This window comes from Lynx canadensis, chromosome A3 (assembly GCF_007474595.2).
Source record: "Lynx canadensis isolate LIC74 chromosome A3, mLynCan4.pri.v2, whole genome shotgun sequence".
NCBI lineage: Eukaryota > Metazoa > Chordata > Mammalia > Carnivora > Felidae > Lynx > Lynx canadensis.
In genome coordinates this window covers 73,248,967-73,273,559 of record NC_044305.1, presented here as the reverse complement: position 1 = coordinate 73,273,559, position 24,593 = coordinate 73,248,967, and the positions used below count along the sequence as shown (strand labels likewise).

Below are 24,593 nucleotides of genomic sequence, written 5' to 3'. Positions count from 1 at the left end.
TCATCTACATTTGATTTTTATCTGATTTTCAATTGTTGAGAATCTAATGGAGGTGAGTGCCTTACTGCTTTTATTCGTGTCTCTCTTCTTTTCTAGTGAAGATGGGCAGCTTTTCCTAAACTTATTAGCCATTCAAGTTTCTTCTTTTGTGAGTTGCCTTTCTGTTTCATTTAACTCTCTTTCTACTGGATTATTTATCTATTTTTATTATTGTAGGAATTCTTTATATATTCTGAATTCTAACCTTTTGTGAGTTTTATATGTTACAAACCTCCCTTCCTACTTTGTTGTCTTTCTTTTCTTTTTCTTTCTACTGTTTATGGTATCACTTAATGTATAAACATTTTAATTTTTGTTGTAGTCAGATGCATCAATCTTTTTCCATATGGTTTGTGTTTTTTACTTCTTATCTAACAATTTTTTCTCTATCTTGAAATCATATAGACTCCTGTTATTATTTAAAATTTTTAAATCTAGAATTTGCTTTTGTGTGTATTGTGTGTGCGTTGAATTTTATTTTCTATCTGGAAACACCAAAAATCCCAACACCATTTTTTGATGTTCTTCCTTTCCCAGCTAATTTATCATTCAATCATTTATTCACTGAGTATTTATTGAGGTTGTACTATGTTCCAGGCACTGTTCTAGGCATTGGAAAACAGAGAAACAAAACAAAACAGGAAAAAAACCTTTGTCCTCAAGAAGCAAACATTCTAGCAGAGGAAACAGACAGTAAACAAAGAAAGTACACTGTGTATCAGATAGTGATACCATCTATGGAGAAAAAGCAGATAAGGAGGACAAAGATTGCGGAGGGACTATTGTTCTCATATGCAAGGTGGCCAGGGAAGGTGTTACTTACAAACTGGCAATGTGACATTTGAGGAGAGACTTAAAGGAAGTGAAAGAGTAAGGATGTGGGAAGAAAGTTCCAGGAAAAGAGAATGATCAGTACAAAGGCCCTGAGGAGGGAGTGTGTTTGGCATGTTCAAGAAAACCAGCAAGGAGATCCACATGGGAAGCAGAATAAGCCAGGAGACGATGTCAGACAAGTAAGGAGTAGCTGGCTCATGGAAGACCTTGGGGGACGTTGTTAGAAATCTGGCTCTTACTGTGAGTGCAGGGTTTTAAACAGAAGAGGACATTATCTGACTTAATGTTTTATAAGGTTCACCCTGGTTGCTGTGCTGGGGGAAGTCCATGAAACTTCTCATCACCTCACTTTTTCTATCTTTGGGGTTGAAGATGTCTAACTCATCCTATGTTCTTAGTTGATATGAGGCTGCTTATACGATGCCATAAAGGGCTGAGCCTTCTTGGGGGAGAGGCTTCTGGAGATTATTACTGTCAGAGGGAAGAGTAAGAATAATGGCAGATGATAATAGCATGCTGATTATAATGACCTCAGTGGATAAAGGGATCTGTTGTGCTTCCCAGAGAATTCTGGACTCTTTGACGCTTTATGATTATAATTATTTATTCCCAGAGCTTTATGTTCAAGAGACTGGTAATGAAATAGAACACACACCAGATGGGTAGATATTAGCTGCAAGTTTAATTAGCTGAAGAAAAAGTAGGGATGGCCTAGGCTAACAACCCCTGAGACCCCAATAGTTTGAACTTCACTGTCTCTCTAAGTGACAGTTTCCTTATCAAGGCAATTCCTGTGCTCAGTTTAGATATTCCCTACCATTATGCTCTTGGTTCCTTGAACTATATTACAACACTCATCGCATAATAACCAGCTTAATTGCAGGTGATTTCTTCTTGACTGTCAACTCCATGACAGTAGGGATTAAGATTGTCTCCTTCACTGCTCTATTCCTTGTTCCATGCATCTGCTGGAGTAGGTGCACGGTCTGTATTTGGTGACTGAATAAAGAAACTCTTAAGGCATAGAGCTATTGTGTGGGATTCGTAACCTGTCTGGTTCTTGGGTTTAGTCTGTTGGGCAAGGAAGGCATTGTTGTGTACTGCATTTTTCTACCGGGAGTCTTGGGTTCGTTGGAATTTTCCCAGCTATCCTGGGGGCCTCCTGGGTTTCCTTGTTGGTTGAATCATCCTTGAGCGGAGACCCTGGGGACCCCTGCGGCTGGAGGCAGTGTCTGCAGCAGTCATCGCCTGCAGCTACGTGGGTGTGATCTGGAGACCAAGTTTGTCTTAATCTCTGCGCCAGGCTGCTGACAATAAACAAGCTTTCCTCCCAGCAGCTGTTGACAGTCGCCTCCCACACGGCCCAGAGAGCCCTGCCCGGAGGTGGCATGACTCCCTCCCAATTGCTCTAATAATAACACTATATTCTTAGCCAGAGCTCCAGGGCCTCACTCGGATAGACATTTTTCACTTGTTTTAGAACAGGAGCCGGAGAGCATAGAAACAGCAAACTCATTTGGACGTTTATTTAACCACCTCCTGGAGTTATTCTGCTCCAGGTCCCAGTTTTCGAATTTCCCCTGCTGCTCGCGTTCTGGCAGCGGAGCCCCGGACGGGGCAGGCGGAGCTGCGGTGCAGCGGCGGCCGGAGGGGCAGGCCCGGCCCTGCGGTCTGTCCCCGCGTGTGCGGGCCGGGGATGGGGCCGGCTGGCAGGTGCCACCTCAGGGAGCTGAAGTCACGGCGCCAGGGAGGATTGCCCTCCTTCGGAGACCGGGCGGCTTGCTCCGGCTTGCGCCTCTGCCCCTCGGAGCGGTGCTGTGCGGCTCCGCCCCTCCGCAGGGGCTGTGGGAGGGGGGCCGTGGGAGGGAGGCCGGCGCGGACTGCACCCCTGCGGCCCCCGAGAAGCCGCAGGCCCAGCTCCCACAGTCCCACCCCCATCCGCCCCGCCGTCGGGTTCAGCCAGTGCCTGATCCCCACGCCCCTGCATAATTAGGGGGTGCCCACGCGGTCCGTCTCATTTTCTCAGCAGCTCTGTGAGGTGAGGGGGGAGGAGGCGGGCTTCCGGAACCACAGGCCCCGGGGCTTAGGCACTCCACCAACCTAGGAGCTAGGCTGTCCTGGGAGATTCCCCCCGCGCCCCCCCCTGCCCCCCCCCCCCCCCGCTGCCCTCCCCCCCCCCCCCCCAGCATTGACCTCGGTCTCTAGTTTTTTTGTTTGTTTGTTTTTGGTTCTATGTTTCTGCTCCCTGCAATACTTGCACAATTTTCACTAACAGCTCTGTGAGGTTTTGACTTGGGCGGCTCACTCTTCCCAGAGAATATGGTATTACCCTGTAAGCAGGAATCCCTGAGGTTTCTTGAAGAAAAGTGTCCCATAAATCCAAGGCATTATTGTATTTACTTCTGCTTTAAGGCTTTTATACTCACATCCAGAAAGTCTGTGTTCCTTAGTTGAGCGAGGAGCCAGCCAGCTATCACACATGAGCTCTCTGTTCTTAAATAGGCTCAAGGCTTTGCTTAAAGCTTTTCAGATGGATTCGTTTAAAAGTGCAGCTTCCCTGCCACTTTAAGAAATTCGTCATGTCCGCCATCAGTCTGATACTGCTGGATATATTACTACTCTGCAGAGACACAGACGGCAGTCTCCCAATGTTGAAACTAAAACTTTTTATTGGAAAACTGCAGAAAACTTGCCTGTAATTCACTAAGAACGTATTTTGATAAATAAGTTAAAAACATTTCAGAAAGTAGGTCAGAGCCCTTTTAGGGAACCCAAAAGCCCACAAGTATTCTCTGCAGGTATGGTAATTGGGCTGTCTGTCAGTCTCCAGCCTTCCGCCCCCTTCTTTTGTGTTTCTTTTCCCTGCCACTGTCTGTGACAGCTCCGGAAGGGGCCCCAGGCAGCTTTTCTCTGAGTCCTTCCCTGTGACATCTCCTCTCTGCCTTCTCTCTACACAAACCAGCCTCACTAGCACCTCAGCTTCTAATTTTAGCTTCTGTTTTGCATTTTGTGCAGCAAAGGAAATATAATGCAGAATTTAGACAAGGAGAAGTCAGGCTGTTTTCTTCCTCATACTGGCAGCGATCCATAGTTGATGGCTGAAGGCTGATGGCAGTCAGTAAAACAGGGAACAGCAAAATGGTTGTGCCTTCATCTGCATTAGAGAGCAGTTTCTTTTAAGGATCCCATGAGCTAGAAGCTTTTTATCCTTTTCCCTCTGTGTGCATGACTGGTTGCATGACTTCAGAAACCACTACACTCACTCCTGGTTTTGTAGAAGTTCAAACTGACACATAATTGATTATGTTGAGGATATGAGTGTGTGTGTATTTGGGAAGCAGGGAGGATTATTTCACATAAAAATACTTCATTAGATTCAGTGATCTATCAAGACTAGAAGCTAGATATGTCTACATTGACAAACAGGCAGAGGACCATATCTTACATCCTCTTTCATGTGGACTGTCTCCTTGTGTGTCTTTTAAAGGACAGGGCAAAACTTTAGGAGCAGACAGGTGGTACTCAAACTGTGGTAGCATCAACATCATCTGAGAGCTTGTTAGGAATTTAGGATCTTGGGCCCCAGACTCTGTACCTACTGAATCCCAATCTCGGGAGGGTGGGGTCCAGGAAATCTGTCTTTTGCCATGTTCTCTAGGTGATCATTATGCATGCAAAAGCTAAAAATCACGGAACTTCATGATATCTCAAGGTCTTTTCTATCCAACTAAGACTTATTTCCTGTGGCTTAAAAAAATTTTTTTTTAGTGCTTTTTATTCATTTTTGAGAGAGAAAGAGAGTGAGAGAGACAGAGCACGAGTGGGAGAGGGGCAGAGAGAGAGAGGGAGACAGAGAATCTGAAGCAGGCTCCAGGCTTTGAGATGTCAGCACAGAGCCTGACATGGGGCTAGAACTTGTGAACTGTGAGATCATGACCTAAGCCAAAGTCTGGCTCTTAACAGAATGAGCCACCAGGTGCCCCAGTTCCTATAGCTTTTAAAATGTCTTCTCAGGTGGGGTTGCTGCAAATTTTACTAATGAAACAAAACCAAATGCAACATTTGTAATTGTGAAATACAATGCACAGAAAAGTGCATAGATGAATTCTATGAAGGGGACCCCATAAATCTAAATGAATTATAACAAAAAGTAAACCTATGTTATTTCTACCCAGGTCAAGAAATAGAACCTTGCCAGAACCCTAGGAGCCCCTTTCCCAAAGGAATTCCAACCCTCGTTGCTGTCCCGAAGGTAACCACTCTCTTGACTTCTGTGGTAATCCCTGCCATTCTTTCCTTTATATTTTTACAATCTAAAAATACATCCCTAAATAGCAAAAGGTAGTCTTGCCTGGTTTTGACCTTTATCTAAATGGAATCACAAAGTACATATTCCTTGGTGTCTGGTTTCTTTTGCTCAACGTTTTGTCTGCAAGATTTCTTTAAGTTTTCAATACAATTCTTGCCCTTCATACAGCTGCAATGCCCTCTCATTGTTTGGATCCATAGCAACACCTCAGAGAAGCTACAGATTTTCCTTTAAAACCACAGCAAACTTAAATTAATTTGCTTAATAGGAATTTCATGGTGCTCCTTGAGCCAACCATTGGTTCCCCAGGATGTTGCTGAATGAGGACTGGGAATTAGTGCTGTAGGGCTCCAACTGCGTCTTCTCTGTGGTGAGGATGGGGCTGAAGAGAGGGTTGGGAGGTGACACCTCACTAAAGGAAATGCTCAGACTGTGAGCTCCCAGGGGCCTCAAAAGCCCCAACGTTCAACCAGTGTGTGGCATTGGATCAGGTGCAGGATGACTCAGGGCTATTTCAAGGCTAACGCGTGTTTGTCTTCATGGTAGTTTCACTCAGGTTTTCTAACCCATCACACAAACAGCAACTGTGCATAAGGCACATGATAGAAAGTATAGAAGAAACACACTATCCAAGACCCAGTTACTGTCAGCATTTTCCCCCTGGACTCTTGTCTCCCACAGAGGTTAAGAGCGTGGCCTTTTGAGTCAGACCAACCTGGCTTCTGGACCTGGCTCTGCCGCTGCCCAACTATGTGATCTGAAGCTCATTTCCATCTTAAAAGCAGAGATGATGAGAATAGTACATACCTCATGGTGCTATCTTGATGATTAATTAAGAATTGCTTGAAAAATGCTTAACATAGCATCTGGCTAATAATAATTCCAGCTAACAGTGAATACTTTCAATGTGCCAGGTTCTGTAATCCTATATGATTGGTTCTGCTGTTACCCTTAATTTCACATGAAGGAACAGAGGTACAGAGAGGTTAAGAAACCTGTCCAGGATTCCATGGCTAATCTGTGGTGGAAGTAGTCTAATGCCAGAGTCTTTGTTCTAAACCACCCTGTGTGTGACTCAATAACTGTTACGTATTTTTTTAACATTATGCTTTATTAATATTTTTTAATGTTTATTCGTTTTTTTGTTTTTTTGGTTTTTTTTTTGTCTTTTTGAGAGAGAGATGGTGTGTGAGCAGGGGAGGGGCAGAGAGAGAGGGAGACACAGAATCGGAAGCAGGCTCCAGCCTCTGAGCTGTCAGCACAGAGTCCAACGCGGGGCTTGAACCCACTAACTGTGAGATCATGACCTGAGGCCAAAGTTGGATGCTTAACCAACTGAGCTACCCAGGTGCCCCTACTGTTACATATTTTTGTCATGTTTTATGTGTAGGCTTTGGTATTGTTGGCATGTTTCTCTCATCTGTTTCATACTTCTCCTGTGCCTTCTGGCACAGCCAGGGTCCTCCCAGCTGCCAGGCTCCTCCCTGACTGATCTGAGACAACACATGAGACTGGCTTTGGAATTTGAGGATGGTTCTGTCTGCTTGTTATATGATGCTCTTTTTCGTTTGTCCTTCACAACGGAAGCTGGTGACAATGATGGTAGTCAAGTTAGATGCATACCAGAGGTCTTAGCTGTCCCTTTATAAAACACTGGCTTGCTCCAAAAGCGTCGTGCCTCACTGGATTGGGATTCTGCGGCAGGGAGCTGTCAAGATGGTCCAAGTGTTGGAAAATGGTCTGTAAACGACAGCTTACAGGAATTTATAGTCATTTGGTAGTGACATATTAGTGACTCTAACTTTGAACAGTTTTCCCTGCCCACAGGTGGTAAAAGAAGCCCCAGCATATAGAAAGGGAAGAGCTTGACAGGATGTTTTCCTTCTATTGATGACAAAGACTCACTGCCCTGGAGTGGATAGAATATTGAAGGGCTGTTAGAAACACGCTGTGCTTTCCTGAGCAGTAGCCTCGGCAACTTCAGACAGGGGCAGACACCCTCCCTTCTTTTTCCACAGTTTTGTGGTAAGGACATGTTCTCTTCATTCTCAAGTTTCTAAAGACCTTCTAGAGGATGGTAAGCAGAATCGCAGCCCCCAAAAGAGGTCCACATCCCAAGCCCTGGAACCTGTTGCTAGAACCGTGCTCACAGGGGTTCTTCTATGGGGAGGGAGGTAGAAGGAGTCCTTTTCAGAGGGATGCCATGTGGGAAAGGCTCTGGCAGTCATTGCTGGCTTTGAAGATGAAGGAAGAGGAGCATAAGTCAAAGAATGTGGGCATCTGTAGACGTTGGAAAGGACAAGTAAATAAATTGTCCTCTAGAACTTCCAGAAAGACACGCAGGCCTGCTGACACCTTGAGATCCATGTCAGACTTCTGACCTATAGAGCTATGGGATAATAAATTTATGTTGTTTTAAGGTACTTAAGTTTGTGGTGATTTGTTACAGAAGTTATAACATGGTAGATTGAGGGGGGTTGATTTTGATTTTTTGCTTTTTTTTAATGTTTATTTATTTTTGAGAGAGAGAGAGAGAGAGCCAGTAGGAGAAGGGCAGAGAGAGAAGGGGACAGAGGATTGGAAGCAGGCTCTGTGCTGACAGTAGCAATCCCGATGTGGGGCTCCAACTCATGAACTGTGCGATCATGACCTGAGCTGAGTCAGATGCTCAACTGACTGAGCCACCTAGGCACCACTAGAGGGGAGGGATTTTTAGTCTTTTCTCCCAGCCTGCCTTCTTTTTTTTTTTTTTAAGTTTATTTATTTTAAGAGAGAGCAAGAGCGAACAAGTGCTTGCACACAAGTGGGGTAAGGGCAAAGAGAGAGGGAGAGAGAGAGAATCCCAAGCAGGCTCCACACCGTCAATGTGGAGTCCAATGCAGGGCTTGAACTCACTAACCATGAGATCATGACCTGAGCTGAAATCAAGAGTCAGACATTTAACTGAGCTACCCAGGAGCCCTTCCTAGCCTGCCTTCTCTTACCCAAGTTCATGAGACTCACAAGCTCAGACGTATGTGTTAGTGTGGTGTGAACAGTAGTAACAGTGAATAAGTACCTTGGTTTTTGAAGCTGTCTTCAAAGCTGCTTGTCAGATGATGCACCCTGTGAGGTGCCTTGGGATAGAGAGGGGGGAAGTGCATGGGGACTACTATTCCTCACGCTGTCACCACCCCTGAACCTCTGCAACCAGAGAAGCTTCAGAGGAGAATGTAGTAGGACCACTTTTCAAAGGCATCATGAACAGTATGCTAACTTTTTATGCTTCTCTGGAGTCACTTTAATCATTCATGACCTGAACTTTGGAGCCTCCTTGTCCCTTTCCAGCTCCAGCCCCTGATTAGAGAAGTGAGTTTTTTTCCCTGTGCTGACTCATGTCTCAGACTGCAAAGTGGAGCTGCAGACTAATTCACAGAAGCCAGGAGGAAGAACAAAAGCATCATCGCAAAAGATGCACCAAGTCCCAGACAAAGAAGTGACATCACAAAATGTTCTAACTGTGCCCGACTTACTATAGATTAATGTAAAGATAGATAATTCCAAACTGCAGACTGGAAAAAAGTCTAGCTATATTTTTCTATAAATTATATATTTAGTATTCTATTTTTTTAAAGGACAGATCTTTCTTTTTTAATTTATTTTTTTTATTTATTTTTAATATGAAATTTATTGTCAAATTGGTTTCCATACAACACCCAGTGCTCATCCCAACAGGTACCTTCCTCAATGCCCATCACCCACTTTCCCCTCCCTCCCACCCCCATCAACCCTCAGTTTATTCTCAGTTTTTAAGAGTCTCTTATGGTTTGGCTCCCTCCCTCTCTAACTTTTTTTTTTTCCTTCTCCTCCCCCATGGTCCTCTGTTAAGTTTCTCAGGATCCACATAAGAGGGAAAACATGTGGTATCTGTCTTTCCCTGTATGACTTATTTCACTTAGCATAACACTCTCCAGTTCCATCCATTTTGCTACAAAAGGCCATATTTCATTCTTTCTCGTTGCCACATAGTATTCCATTGTGTATATAAACCACAATTTCTTTATCCATTCATCAGTTGATGGACATTTAGGCTCTTTCCATAATTTGGCTAATGTTGAAAGTGCTGCTATAAACATTGGGGTACAAGTGCCCCTATGCATCAGCACTCCTGTATCCCTTGGGTAAGTTCCTAGCAGTGCTATTGCTGGGTCATAGGGTAGGTCTATTTTTAATTTTTTGAGGAATTTCCACACTGTTTTCCAGAGTGGCTACACCAGTTTGCATTCCCACCAACAGTGCAAGAGGGTTCCCGTTTCTCCACATCTCTCCAGCATATATCTTTCTTTTTTTTTTTTTCAATTAGCAATAATCGCGCCTCGGATAAACCTCATTGGCTACGATACTGCCACTGCGCAAAGCTCTTTTTTTTTTTTTAATGTTTATTTATTTTGGGAGGAGGGGGAGGGTCAGAGAGAAAGAAAGAGAGAGAGAATCCTAAGTAGGCTCCATGCTGTCAGTGCAGAGCCCAATGTAGGGCTCAATTCCACGAACTGTGAGATTTTGACCTGAGCTGAAATTAAGAGCCGGATCCTTAACCTACTGAGCCACCCAGGTGCTCCTGTCTATTTTATTTATTTATTTTATTTGGAATTTTAAAAGAAAAAACTTCCAACAAGAACAAATAAAATCAAATTTTAAATAAAATAGAGTTTTCCTGAGCAAGTTTGTGAGGTCATTTCAGGAGCCAATAGCCTGAGCATAGAAGTGTTTCTTTCACTACCTGGCTTAGTTCCTTAGAGGCCAGAAGGACTTGATTTTCTGGTTTGTGCCAAGTAGGGGTGGCCAAGACCATTTCCAGGGGCAGAGAAGTTCCTACATTTGGCACTAGAGTTAGGCAGGAGGCTTCTTGGCCGTCTGATCCTCGGCTGGTCAGTCATGGTCCCCAACCACTTTGGACTGGAAGTCTTCCTCCCTCCCCTTCCTATGAGGGTAGTAAGTGTTCCTACAGCTCCTGATGGGGTGGGGGGCAGTATGGGTGATGAAAGCAGGCTGATGAGCCAGTTTACCTACATTGGAGCCCTTGGGTTCTACAGGTTGGGGTGAAAAGTCATCTACTGGGGGGAAACCCATAATGTTGTCCAACCTATGGCCACTGTAGCAACTTCTCCCCACAGAGCAGCTGCCACTGCCCCGTGTCTCCTCTCCCCACTGTAGGCAGACTGACAGAAGCTTCCCAAGGGAGGTCTGCATAGTCAGGGATGCTAATGAGAGGGGAAGGTCACCATAACCTCACCTGAGCTCCTTCTCTGTGGTCAGTGAGTTTCAATGGGGCTTGGGTTCAATTCCATAGTGTCTCCAGACTATAGAAACCATGGTACTGGAGCTCTGAGGGGCCATCTTCTATAGGTCAGCAGTGCTCCTCTGACAGAGAAGAGAATGTTCCTTCCCCATCCCAGGGTTGGCCCAAGCTGCTTCCCCTCCTCCTAAAAGAAGCAGAGAGCCCTCTTGCTGGTGGACCTTCTTACTTTTCTAGTGACAGCACAGGACAGAGCCTTTCTCTTTCTGTCAGGCCACTGTCTTCCTCTTCTTCATGCTAGCCTTGACGTTTCCCCCGGGTCCTGGAATCCTGGTGTGCCCAGGCCAGTTATCTAGGGACCATCCACTGAGCACCCGGATGCCCACATTGTTCTGGCCACAGTTTTTCATTCTACAGTTTGTTTTCCAGAAACCACTTTCCCTATCTTTGTAAGTGTCAGACTCTTCCCATTTCCCCTTTTTTGCTTTTAGGTATTTTATTCCTCCACAAACTCTAGTTATGTGTTGGCAGAAGAAATCAAACAAGGAAGCCGGAGTCACGAACAGCTCTGATGACTTCTCTAGCAGAGGAGAACTTTGATTCATGGTTAAATGAGAGTTGGGGATTATCTGTTATAATTATCCTTGTTTCTTCAACCCATATTTACTCTGTTGTGGAAATGCAGGCCTATCCCTGAGCCTCCAGGGTTTATCCATTTGGAAATCTGTTTTCACAAGACAGCACGAGCTGCAAGGCTGGGCTTGGAGCCAGCGGCAGCATGGATACAGTGAACTGCAGGGTCAGGTTCCAGAAGAGCCTCTGAAGGCTGCTGCAGACATAACCTAGGCAGCCTGGCTCCAAGTTTGCTGAAGGGACAGTGCCTGGGGAGATGCTACTCTATAAAAAGCTCACAGGTCAATTTGGGGGGTTGGGGGGGGGCTTGCTTCCTATCCTTTCCCCTGTGTGCTTAGATTTAGAGCCATACTGGTGTGGATAGCACAGCTTTTCTAAAGCCAGTGGTGTTGAAGTGGTTAGGTGTCTGGACTCCTAACCTTCCAGGTCTGAGCTCAAATCCTGCTTAATCACTGCTTGACTTTAGGCTCTATGACCTTGACTTTCTTCATCTGTTAAATGAGAATTTCACTCTCCATCTTCCAGGGTTGCTATGGGGGGTGGTAAATGAGGCACCCTATGCCAAAGGTTTAGCAAATAATAAGCGTTCAGTCAGTACTGCCTTTGTTACTAGATTTGTTGTTACCATCATCATCATGACAGCCCAGTCGGAAGCTAGTAGGATGGGCCTGATGGAGTCCTAAGCAAGCTTACCCAGCAGCCTCTCGGGACTGGCGCCTGAGCTCTTTCCAGGGCTAGGTATGCTTTTTCTTGATTTCAGTAGCACTGAATTGGAAGATATGGCTCCAGTGTTCACTTTCTTTTGACCCTTGGAGCAGGGTCCCCAGAGGCCCATTGCAATCAGCTGCCTCTGGTAGTTAAAGCAGTTTTTAGAGCTGAGCCTGCCCACAAAGCCAGACTTCATGCTGAGTCATACTGCAGGGTCTAAGCCAGTCACCAAGACAAAAGGCAGGCAGCAGTCGGGAAGATGAATGGCCGTGGCGTACAGAATATTTTTCAAGGGGATTTTAGTGCATATTTCTGTTCAATGTGTCTGGAAGAAGGAAGGGTGGGGTGGGTGTTAACATTTATTAAACTCTTACCACCCACCTGGCCCTACAATTGGGCTTTAATTTTTTTGAACCCCACCCAAACTACCCAGCGGGGACTCTTACCTCTTGAATAGCCCCAGACACCCTCTTGTGTGGGTCCTTGTGGGTAGTGTCTGACACCCAGCAGAGGGAGGGAGGTGGCTGTGAAGGGAAAGCTACTAGAGTGGTCCTGGATGGGGGGGGGGGGACAATCCTCCCCTCCCCACTCCCTACCTGCACATGCACTCAAAGTGAAATTATGGGAACAAGAGTGGAAAACACTTATTTCTGCCTGAGACTGAGTGGGGTGTCACAAAAGGAAGTGACCCACAATAAGGACTGTGCCGTGAGATCTGTTTTCCATAGTTGCTCTGGATATTTGTTTCTGTTACTTCCACTGTCTATTTGAGTGTGGGGTATGAGGATGCTGTCAAAAAATGCTTTCCCACATCTCTGTACTTATTTTCTGATTTAAAATCTTGAAAGGATAAAGTGAAGTGGTTTCTTTCACACAAATACTTCAATATTCTCTGAAAAATTAGGGGAAAATAAAAAGCAACTTTGCAACTAGCAAATTTTCCAAGGTTTGCAGGCAAGCAAGTAAAGAGAAAAGAGAAAGATAATGTGTATATATATATATATGTGTGTGTGTATATATATATATATATATATATATATATATATATATATATATATACTTTGAATAATATGTATTTTTCCTGCTTTGAGGTTGGCTCTTGATTTTATTGTGAACACATTTGGCATTTATTTAAAGAATGAGGCAAATAAAAAAGGATCCAAATGGATGTATATGTCTCTTAAGATAGATTGACATTGGTCTGCATTATTGATAAGTAATCAGGAAATGCTGTTTGGGAACATTTGTTTTCTTCATCAGCAAGAATTTGTTTCTATCCTTTATTGGCTCTGATAGGTCACAAGGCATTCCTGATTGTTTTGCTTCTTTTGATATTATTGTAACCTTGGGTAAATACCTATCATGAAAAAATGGAGGATGGGAAGGAATGCTAAGGAGTCATCTGGTCTACCCTTCTGCTTCATTTATAGCCACAATTGTTTGCCCTTCCTTCCTTCCTTCCTTCCTTCCCTCCCTCCCTCCCTCCCTCCCTCCCTCTCTCTCTCTCTCTTTCTCTACTTTTCTTTCTTTCTTTCTTTCTTTCTTTCTTTCTTTCTTTCTTTCTTTCTTAATTTTTTTTTAATCTCTACCCCCAAAATGGGGCTCAAACTCACAGCCCCAAAATGAAGAGTTGCATGCTCAACTGATTGAGCCAGCCAGGCACCTCTATAATTGTACTTACTATTGATGAGAGAGACCCTCTGAAACTGAGATTCCAGATTATTGTTTTGATAATTTGTTCCACTATTTAACATCCCTTCTTTACCCGAAGTTTTCTGTTACTGCTTATGGGTGTAAGCTCAATGTCTCACTCTTCAGTGAAGAGGCAAACAGTCCCCCTCCACCCCCACCAGGGAATAAATAATATCCTTCCCCAGGTCTGAGGTTTTATTTGGGCATTCCTTCAGTCTCCTCTTTCCTTGACTGAGTAATTCTCATTTTCAAATGTTTAGAGGATATTTACTCTGTCTGAAGATCCTGTGTCCTGCCAGGCGCCCAGGCCACACATGCTCTGAGTCACTTCTTGGGTGTTGCTTTTCTCCCAATGAACTCCTAATGTGGGGCCTACACAGTAAGACCCTCTTGCCCCAGCAAAATATTCATCCTGCTCAAGCTCTTCCTTTTCTAAAACATGTTTCATCAGAATGGTTGGTGAATATCTGTAATAAAAAATTCCAGGGTCAAACATTCTCATTGAAGCTGGGCTGTGTATTTTCTATTCAGGGCCCACCTAGCTACTTGATACAGCATGTGTTGGTTCTTCTGTAGCATGGGAGAAATGTGAGGAATGGGCAGTACCAGAAGCGAGCAGTGGAGTAGAAGCTGGGCTTGAGTTGCCCTGAGCAATTTATTGTCAGTGTTGACACTTCCCTAACTTTGCATCTATTATTGAAGGCCCCAAGCTGTTCCGGGACTTTCTCCCATGGCAGTATCCACTTGGTAAACTTTGCATTATGGCTTGTGATGTTGGACGTTTACTGCATTTTATTTATTTTTTTAATGTTTATTTATTTTTGAGAGAGACATTGACAGAGTTTGAGCAGGGGAGGGGCAGAGAGAGAGGGAGACACAGAATCTGAAGCAGGCTCCAGGCTCTGAGCTGTCAGCCCAGAGCCTGACACGGGACTCCAATTTACAAACCGTGAGATTATGACCTGAGCTGAAGTCAGACGCTTAAATGACTGAGCCATTCAGGAGCCCCATGGATATTTACTACATTTTAAAAGGAATTTAGCACTCTTTTGTATATAGCTTTTTTTTTTTTTTTAATTTCAAGATTCTAGGAGATTATAGTTTATCGATGTTTTAAGAATTATGGCTGGAAAAAATATAAAAACAGGGAGGGGGACAAAACGTAAGAGACTCTTAAATATAGAGAACCAACAGAGGGTTGCTGGAGGGATTTTGGGAGGGGGGATGAGCTAAATGGGTAAGGGACATTAAAGGAATCTCCTCCTGAAATCATTGTTGCACTATATGCTAACTCAGATGTAAATTAAAATAAATAAATAAATAAATAAATAAATAAATAAATAAATAAAGTATATAAAAAAAGGAATTATGGCTGAAACATTTCATATAGTGGGAATACTTAAAAATAATAGTTCAACTTGTAGACTTTAAGCAACTTCACTTCTCATGATTCAGAAATGGTACTTGGAGCAGAGCCTGTTGTCACTTTTGAAAAAGCTTCTGGCCTTGACCTTGTCTTTGCCATTTTCTTAAGAACATATTTAACAGAGAACTCCTGGAGCTATTCTCTGGGGAATATAACTGTCCCTGTAGATCCTCTATTCTTAGTATTTTCTGCAATTCTGGTTTTAGAAGTTGGTCCGTTATTTCTTTCTTTTTGGGATCAGAGTAATAAGACATGTGAGATAGGTAAGGGTAGAGACAAGGCCTAATGGTTTTTATTTCCAAATCCACTTATATTAGCTTAGCTTCCCCAATCACCATCCGCCCCTGGAGCTGCTCTTCCTGACCCCTGTACTCAAAGTACAGTAAAAATAGGGGCGCCTCGGTGGCTCAGTTGGTTAAGCATCCAACTCCTGATTTCAGCTCAGGTCGTGATTTCACAGTTGATGAGTTCAAGTCCCACATTGGGCTCTGCACTGACAGCACAGAGCTTGCTTGTGATTCTCTCTTTCCTCTCTCTCTGCCCCTTCTCCCCCTCTCTCTTTCAAAATAAATAAATAAATTTCAAAGTATAGTAAAAACAAAACAATAACAACAACAAAAAACACCACCACCCACCCATAGCTAGCAAGAGACTCTCTGCCACCAATAAATTTTGGTTCTCAATCTCTCTCTCTCTCTCTCCCTCTCTCTCTCTCTCTCTCTCTCTCTCTCACACACACACACACACACACACACACACACACACACACCAGTAGAATTCCAGGTTCATCCTCTACCCTGCTCCCTCTCCACTGTGGCAGGAAATAGGCACTCAAGTTACTAAGTGCTCAACAGCTTGGAATTTGGAGAATACAACAGAAATAGGCCAATATTTTTAAATGCTTACTCACACTTCCCCAAAACTCTGTATGTATGTATGTATATATGCATACATACATATGTAACTGAATTTAACATGATAAGAAAAGTAGGACTTATAGTTAAAACCCAAGCTCTAAGGTAGCAGAAGTCATGATGAGGTTGTTCCGAATTGGGTGCACCCCATGTAGCCTTTCCTGAGTCACTCAGAAGTATCTCACAATCTCTGGTTTTGTGATCATAATTGGTCAGGGGGAGGAATCCTGCCTTGGGATCTGTGTTTGTCCAGGGAGTGGCATGGACATTTCTGATACAGACATGAGGGCTGTAGATGCCCAGAGTACCCTTTGTCTACCCAGAGCCTGACTGACATCTCTCTTCACTTCAGTATCTGTTCAGCCTGGAGTACATGACCTCTTTCTATAAATACCAGCTGTGTTTAAATAAGAGCTGCCTTGGACTTGTGGCTACCGCAAATCCCCCAGATGCATGGGGGCAGGCGGTCCCTTCCTTGCTGTGAGGTTTGATCTGCCCTCCCTCTGGGAGAAGGAGCAGAGGCATGGGGGGAGGGCTCAGAGCTGCCATCACTCTTTCTTTCTTTCCACAAATGTGAGGCCCTGGATGAGGGCTCTGGTGGATACAAAGATGAATAAAACTCAGTGCCAGCTTTCAAGGAGCTTACAGTGTGGTACAATAGAGGGGATTACACAGAGAATTATGCTTTGAGAAAGAAAGAAGAACCATAGGGGATGAGGGGCAAAGGGAACAATTAGGAATTGAGAGGAATGTGAGCCCTCTCCCAAGTGGGGCAATCCTGAGAGGAAAATAGGTGAGCTATCTGGGAAAATATTACTGTAGCTCCCCAGCATATACACCAAGCTAAATTCCAAATCCTAGCAGCTTAACATTAAAGAATGCAGTTCCCCAAATAGTAGAAAATATAATTGAATATTTATGTGATCTTGAAATGGGTAAGTTCATTTTAAACATAAAAAAGAGAAAATGTGGGGCACCTGGGTGACTCAGTCATTTGAACATCTGACTTCGGCTCAGGTCATGATCTCATGGTTTGTGAGTTCGAGCCCCGCATCTAGCTTTGTGCTGACAGCTCAGAGCCTGGCACCTGCTTTGGATTCTGTGTCTCCCTTTCTGTCTGTCCCTCTCCGCTTGCACTCTGCCTCTCTGTCTCTCTCTGAAAAATAAATAAGTATTAAAAAAACTTAAAAAAGAAAATGTAAAAGGAAAGATTGCTTTTGACTATAATAAGATGAACTATCATAAACATCCTACACAAAATAAAAGAGCAAGGGAGAATAGGGAAATGCTTGTCACTTATAGAGATAAAAGGTTAATGGCAACATGAAGATCTCACAATAAATTAGAAAAAAAAACATATTTTAATAGAAAAATGGGCAAAAGGCAATGAGCAATTAACAAAAAGAGAAATATAAATGGCTTATGAGTAGGAAAAAATTCCATATGAGTAGTAATTAAGAAAATTAAATGAAAATAACAAGGATATGGAATTTCTTACCTATTAATTAGGGAAAGTTTTGTTTTTGTTTTTATTTTTTAATGACTATTCCCCCATGTCCAGCAAGAAAAATGGGGAAGAATGAACAGCTCTTTCATTCAGAACTGACTTTTATTTTATTGTTATTATTATTTTAAGTTTATTTATTTACTTTGAGAGGGACAGAAACAGCACAAGCCGGGGAGAGAGGGAGAGAATCCCAAGCAGGCACCTCGAGGTCAGCATAGAGCCTGACTCAGAGCTTGAACTCACAAAACTGTGACATCTTGACCTGAGCAGAGATCGAGGGTCCCATGCTTAACCAACTAAGCCACCCAGATGCCCCTAGAGCTGCCTTTTAAAAACTCATTATTTCTTTAAATGCTTTCTAAACTTGGTTTAAAAACAGGTGTTATGATAGTAAACTTTTGGATTAATGAAGCTGCTTAAATTTTATTTGTTTTTTGAAGGAGAGAGATCAGAAGTGAGAGCAGGTGAGAGGGGGAGAGAGAGAGAGAGAGAGAGAGAGAGAGAGAGAGAGAGAGAGAATTGCAAGCAGATGCCATACTCAGCAAGGAGCCCAATGCTGGGCTCAATCCCATGACCCTGGGATCATGACCTGAACTGAAATCGAGAGTCAGATGCTTAAGGGGCACCTGGGGCTCAGCTGGCTAAGCGTCCAACTCTCAATTTTGACTCAAGTCATGATCTCATGGTTCCTGAGATAGAGCCCATGTCAGGCTCTTTGCTAACAGCAAGGAGCCTGCTTGGGATTCTCTCTGTCCCTCCCCCCCCCACCCCCCGCCCCAGTCAGAATAAATAAATACACTTGATCTTAGCCAAAAGGCTAAGAAGCTATCTATAAATAAACAATAAAATAAAATAAAATTCAGGAACATTAAAAAAAGAGAGACGTTGGGGCGCCTGGGTGGCACAGTCGGTTAAGTGTCCAACTTCAGCCAGGTCATGATCTCGCGGTCCGTGAGTTCGAGCCCCGCGTCAGGCTCTGGGCTCATGGCTCAGAGCCTGGAGCCTGCTTCCGATTCTGTGTCTCCCTCTCTCTCTGCCCCTCCCCCGTTCATGTTCTGTCTCTCTCTGTCCCAAAAATAAATAAACGTTGAAAAAAAAAATTAAAAAAAAAAGAGAGACGCTTGCAAAAAAAAAAAAAAGTTGGTTGCTCAACCAACCAAGCCACCCAGGTACCCCTTAAATTTGTTTTTAGAAAAGTAACACTATGATGTTTTGTTTCCAAATATCTTGGATTCCTTCCACTATTCCCTAGCCCTCAATTCCAGGACTCCAGAGAAGCAACAGATTCTAAGTATCAAGTGCTGGCCTAGAGCAGAGGCCACCAACTTATGGCCATGGTCATCTGCCTACCGCCTGATCTTTATAAGGCCTGCCAGCGAAGAATGGATTTTACATTTTTAAAGGATTGAAAAAAAAAAAAAGAAGAAGAAGAAGAGGATTTCATGACATGTGAAAATTATATAACATTAAATTTTTAGTGTCAGTAAAAAACATTTTATTGAAAAATAGTCATGGCCATTTGTTTATGTATAGACGATGGCTGCTTCTGTGCTACAAGAGCAGGGTTAAGCCATTTTGATGGTAGGGAAGGAAGAAGTTTTCTTTGACCTTCTTAGGGTCCCTGATTAGGTCTGCAAATTAAACTGATGTTTGTTAGGATTAATAGATTAACAGGAGAAAATCATACAGGCTTTATCGAATCTTTACATGGAAGATTTCACAGGAGAATGAAGACCCAGCGTGACCAGAGTAGGAAGACTTTACAACTTTGAGACAAAAACCCAGTAAATTTGTGAAGAATTGAGGAGACAGAGATGCTTGGCTAGAGGTGGTAAAGGGGGAAGAAGTAACTAGGAAGGTAAGAGTTAGTTTAACAAGGTTTATGTATACAGGCTTCTTGGTCCTACATTCCCTGCTGCTGGTGATAAGAATGTCTCCTTTCCTCCTGGAAATAAATTTTATGACTGTTTCATGAAAGAAATACAAGTGGGGGGAGATCTGAGGGACCTTCCTGCTCTTGCCATTTTTTAAATTATGTCTTCAGCTTAAGATATTTGATAGGCCAAGGCGCCGTATTTTAGAGCATTGTGTCCTGAACCCCATCAGGACAGAGACTACCTGGCCCACAAAGCCCAAAACATTTACTGTCTGGGCCCTTTATAGCAAAAGTCCGCTGAACCTTGGCCTAGAGTAACAGCAGATGAGCATCTGCAAGGAAGTCCAATTCTGCAAATATTAAATTCAGTTCTATTCCACTTGACACGTTCATGCTCCCTTCCCTTGTCCCCTAAATTGTCATCTGTTCGAAAGGAAGGACTGAGGAATGTGGACATGATTGGAGCCATAGGTTATGTTTAAATTTTTTTTTTTAATGTTTATTATTTTTGAGAGAGAGAGAGAGACAGAGAGAGGGAGACACAGAACTGGAAGCAGGCTCCAGGCTCTGAGCTGTCAGCACAGAGCCCTTCGCAGGGCTGGAGCTCACAGCCGGCAAGATCATGACCTGAGCTGTAGTCAGCCACCCAACCACTGAGCCACCCAGGTGCCCCTGGAACCGTAGGTTATGAAATAAGAACATCTCATTTAAAAAAAAATTTTTTTTTAATTTTTTTTTAACGTTTTATTTATTTTTGAGACAGAGAGAGACAGAGCATGAACGGGGGAGGGGCAGAGAGAGAGGGAGACACAGAATCCAAAGCAGGCTCCAGGCTCTGAGCCATCAGCCCAGAGCCCGATGCGGGGCTCGAACTCACGGACCGCGAGATCGTGACCTGAGCTGAAGTCGGACGCTTAACGGACTGAGCCACCCAGGCGCCCCCCCCCAAAAAAATTTTTTTTATGTATGTTTAAGAGAGGGAGAGACAGAGCACAAGCAGGGGAGGGGCAGAGAAAGAGAGAGACACAGAATCTGAAGTAGGCACCAGGCTCCAAACTGTCAGCACAGAGCCTGATGTGGTGCTTAAACCCACAAACACTGAGATCATGACCTGAGTCAAAGTCGGATGCTTAACCGACTGAGCTACCTAGGTGTCCCTAAAACATCTCATTTTTAAGGAAGTTGGTGTTAATGATTTTTTAAAATTGATTTGTTAATTTTGTAATTCAAAATAAGACCAGAGACTTTTAAAAAATGTCCTTAGTATCCAGAGGTCACATCTATGACTGAAACACTAACAGGAAAGAAGATAAGTCTTCTCGTCTATTTCTGTTCTTCTTATTTTATATTTTATTTATAAGTATCAAACTATATATCACAGTGAGTGATGATTTTGTGAAATTTGAATATGCTGATGAGATAATGCATGTTAGTCACTTAGCCCTTATTGAAAGGAAAAATTCACTTAGTAATAAAAATTTGAGTAGAAGTACAGTTAACTTATTTGCTTATTATTTATTCATATGCAGTAATTCTAGTTTATTTCTGACACAATGCTTCAGGATATGCACAGGGCTGGTTCATACCATAATATGGTATGAAACTGAGTTTGTTTTTATTTATTGAAGTATAGTTGACAGATAATATTATAGTAGTTTTATGTGTATAACACAATGATCTGACATTTATGTATATCAAGAGATGCTCGTCATGATTAATGTAGTTACAGTCTATCATCATAAAACATTACTATAGCATTATTAACTATATTCTCTGTGCTGTACTTGACATACCTGTGACTTATCTCCTTTATAACTGCAAAGTTGTACCTCTGAATGTCTTTCATCTATTCCACCCATTTCACCATCCCCTTGGTAAACACCAGTTTGTTCTCTGTATTTATGAGTTTGTTTTTGTTTTGTTTTGTTTTAGGTTCCAAGTGTAAATGAAATCATATGATATTTGTCTTTCTCTGTCTGACTTATTTCACTTAGTATAATACCCTCTGGCTCCATCCACGTTGTCATAAATGATAAGACCTCATTCTTTTATATGGCTGAGTAATATTCCATTGTATATATGTACCACCTGGTCTTTATCCATTTTCTATTGATGGAAACTTAGGTAGCTTCCATATCTTAGCTATTGTAAATAATGCTGTAGTAAACATCGAGTGCATATATTTTTTCAAATTAGTGTTTCCATTTTCACCTGGGAAATATACAGAAGTAGAATTGATGGATCATATGGTATTTCTATTTTTAATTTTTTGAATAACCTCTGTACTGTTTTCATAATGGCTGTACCAATTTAAATCCCACCAACAGTGCATGAGGGTTCCATTTTCTCCACATACTCACCAACACTTGTTATTTCTTCTCTTTTTGACAGTAGCCGTTCTGATTGGTATGAGGTAATATCTTATTGTGGTTTTAATTTACATTTCCCTGATGATTAGTGATGTTGAGCATCTTTTCAATGTGTCTGTTTGCCATCTGTATTTCTTTTCTGGAAAAATGTCTGCCAGGATCCTCTACATTTTTTTTAATCAGATTGGTTTTTTGGGGGATGTTGAGTTGTATGAGTTCCTAATATATTTTGGATATTAACGCTTTATTAGATGTGTCATTTGCAAATATTTTTTTCTGTTTAGTAGGTAGTCTTTTCATTTTGTGGATGGTTTTCTTCACTTGCAAAACTTTTTAGTTTGATGTAGTCCCAGCAGTTTATTTTTGCTTTTGTTGCCCTTGCATGAGAAGACAGATCCAAAAAAACAATGGGAAGACCAATGTTCAAGAATGTTTACTGCCTATGTTTTCTTTTAGGAGTTCCATGGTTTCAGGTCTTGTATCTTTATATAAGGTCTAAGTTTATACCTTTAGGTATAAAGGTCTTTAGGTCTTTAATCCATTTGGCTTTATTTTTGTATGTTGTGTTTATTTTTGTATTTTGTATGTGTGTGATTTGATGACTTTCTTTAGCGTTATGCTTGGATTCCTTTCTCTTTACTTTTTGTGGATCTATTATAGGTTTTTGTTTTGTGGTTACCATGAGGTTTATATGTAATGTCCTATTATATAGCAGTCTATTTTAAGTTGATGGTCATGTAAGCTCAGACACATTCTAAAAGCACTATAATTTTACATATACATATCATATTTTATATCTTTTCATTTTGTGTATCCCTTGACTAATTATTGTAGATACAGTTGGTTTTACTGCTTTTGTTTTTTAACCCTCATATTAACTTTATAAGTGGTTAATCTACTGCCTTTACTATATGTTTGCTTTTACCAGTGGATTTTTTTCTTTCATAATTTTCTTACTTCCTTTCCTTTTCTGCTTAAAGAAGTCCCTTTAGCATTTTTTATAAGGCCGGTTTAGTGGTGTTAAACTTCTTTAACTTTTATTTGTCTGGGACACACTTTGTCTCTCCTTCAATTTTGAATGAAAAATTTGCTGGGTAGGGTATTTTTGGTTGTGGGTTTGTAGCACTTTGAATATATCATGACACTCCCTCTGGCCTGTAAAATCTCTGCTGAAAATCAGCAGATAGCCTTATGGATGCTTCTTTGTATGTAACTATTTACATTTTCTTGCTGCTTTTAAGATTCTCTCATTATAATTTTTGATATTTTAATTATTAGGTGTCTTGGTGTGGGTCTTTTTGGGTTCATGATTGTGTAGGGCTCTCTGTACTTCCTAAAATGAGAATGGTAATACACTTGATGTTGTACCAGAGGTCCCTTAACCTATCCTCATTTTTTTAAAAATTCTTTTCTCTAAGGGCACCTGGGTGGCTCAGTTGGTTAAAGCTTCCAACTTCGTCTCAGGTCATGATCTTGCGATTTGTGAGTTCGAGCCCCTCGGAGGGCTTGGTGCTGACAGCTCAGAGCCTGGAGCCTGCTTTGGATTCTGTGTCTCCCTGTCTCCCTGTCTCTCTGTCCCTCCCCCACTCGTGCTCTGTCTCTCAAAAATAAATTAAAATGTTAAAACATAATAAAAATTCTTTTCTCTTTGTGCTGTTCAGCTTGGATGATTTCCATTACATAGACTTTTAGATCACTGATCTGTTTTTCTGCATCCTTCTAATCTGCTGTGGATTCTAGTATATTTTTCATTTCAGTTATTGTATTCCTCAGCTCTGATTGGTTATTTTTTATATTTTCTATCTCTTCTTGAATATCTCACTGAATTCATCTATTCTCCCAAGTTTAGTGAACATTTTTATGACCATTACTTTGAACTCGTTTCATTTAGGTTTCTGTTGTTGTTGTTGTTTGTGGGTTTTTTTGTTTGTTTGTTTTGTTTTGTTTTCCATGGTCTTCTTTTTTTTTTTTTTTTTTTTTGGTCTTCTTTTTTTTCCAGTCTTCTTTTTTTTCAGTCTTCTTTTTTTTTTCATTTGGAACATATTCTTCTGTCTCCTTATTTTGTCTGACTTGTACTGTTGATACCTATGTACTAGGTAGGTTGGCTATGTTTCTTGGTCTCGAAGGTGGTGGCCTTACATAGGAGTCTGGTGGGGCCCAGAAGCCCAATCCTCCCAGTCACCAGAATGAAGCATTCCAGGAGTGTTTCCTATATGAGCTGCATGAGCCCTCCTGTTGTGGTTGGGCTGATTGCTGCAGGCACACTGGTGGGCAGGACTGGCCCTGGCCTGGATGGCTTAGAGGCCCAGTTATGGCTGCTGCAGGCATGAGAGTAGGTGGCGTTAGCCCATGGTATGGTCCGACCATGAGGCCAGGCCATTACTGTTGCTCTTCCTCTCTGGGGCAGGTGTCACCTTTGAGGGGTACTGGTCCTGGCCAAGGCTGCCTGTTGGGTGTGGCAGGATGGGAGCCTCTTTGGAGGGGTACCTACAGTGGGCATGTTGGGCAGGATGGGTCCACAGGGGAATGCCAGGGCAGGGCCAGTGGTGCTAACAAGGTGATGGAGAGTGTCATAATTGGTGCCTACCAGTGTCTGGCCAGGAAGGCTGAAGGAGGGCAAGAAAAGCGGTGCCTACCAGCACCACTGTTTTTTTAATTGTCTTCAGGTGTTTTCTCGGAGCAAGGTGTTCTGTATGAAGTTGTAGCCTTGGTGTGTCTGTAGGAAGAGGTGGCTCAGGATCTTCCTCCTCCGCCATCTTCTGAAGCAAGTTTATCTTTTCTCCCACTGTATACCTAGTTCTTACACACGTAACACATTGCCTGGCACATACTTCTAACGGAAATACATGTTTAATGAATAAGTATGGTTTGTTCATTGTTCTACAGATACCAGAGTTTTAAATTCCATTTGGTTTTAAATATGTAAAAGCATATACTACTGGCTCAGCAGCCATGTGACCCTGTGGCCGGTCAGAGTACTATGGGATGCACTGGGACTGGCATCGGGGGTC

At 42.5% G+C, this 24,593-nt stretch overlaps 1 long non-coding RNA gene and 1 pseudogene across 1 annotated transcript; one reads left to right on the top strand and one right to left on the bottom strand.

Moving 5' to 3' along the window:
- The first annotated feature begins 849 nt into the window (after positions 1-849).
- Positions 850-7,722, top strand: LOC115510586. Its single transcript, XR_003967771.1, has 3 exons — positions 850-1,052; positions 5,049-5,125; positions 7,706-7,722. It is a non-coding gene; the product is annotated as an uncharacterized LOC115510586 (long non-coding RNA).
- Positions 7,723-9,384: 1,662 nt separating this feature from the next.
- On the bottom strand, positions 9,385-9,581 carry LOC115511402 (annotated as a pseudogene).
- Between the last annotated feature and the right edge of the window lie 15,012 nt (positions 9,582-24,593).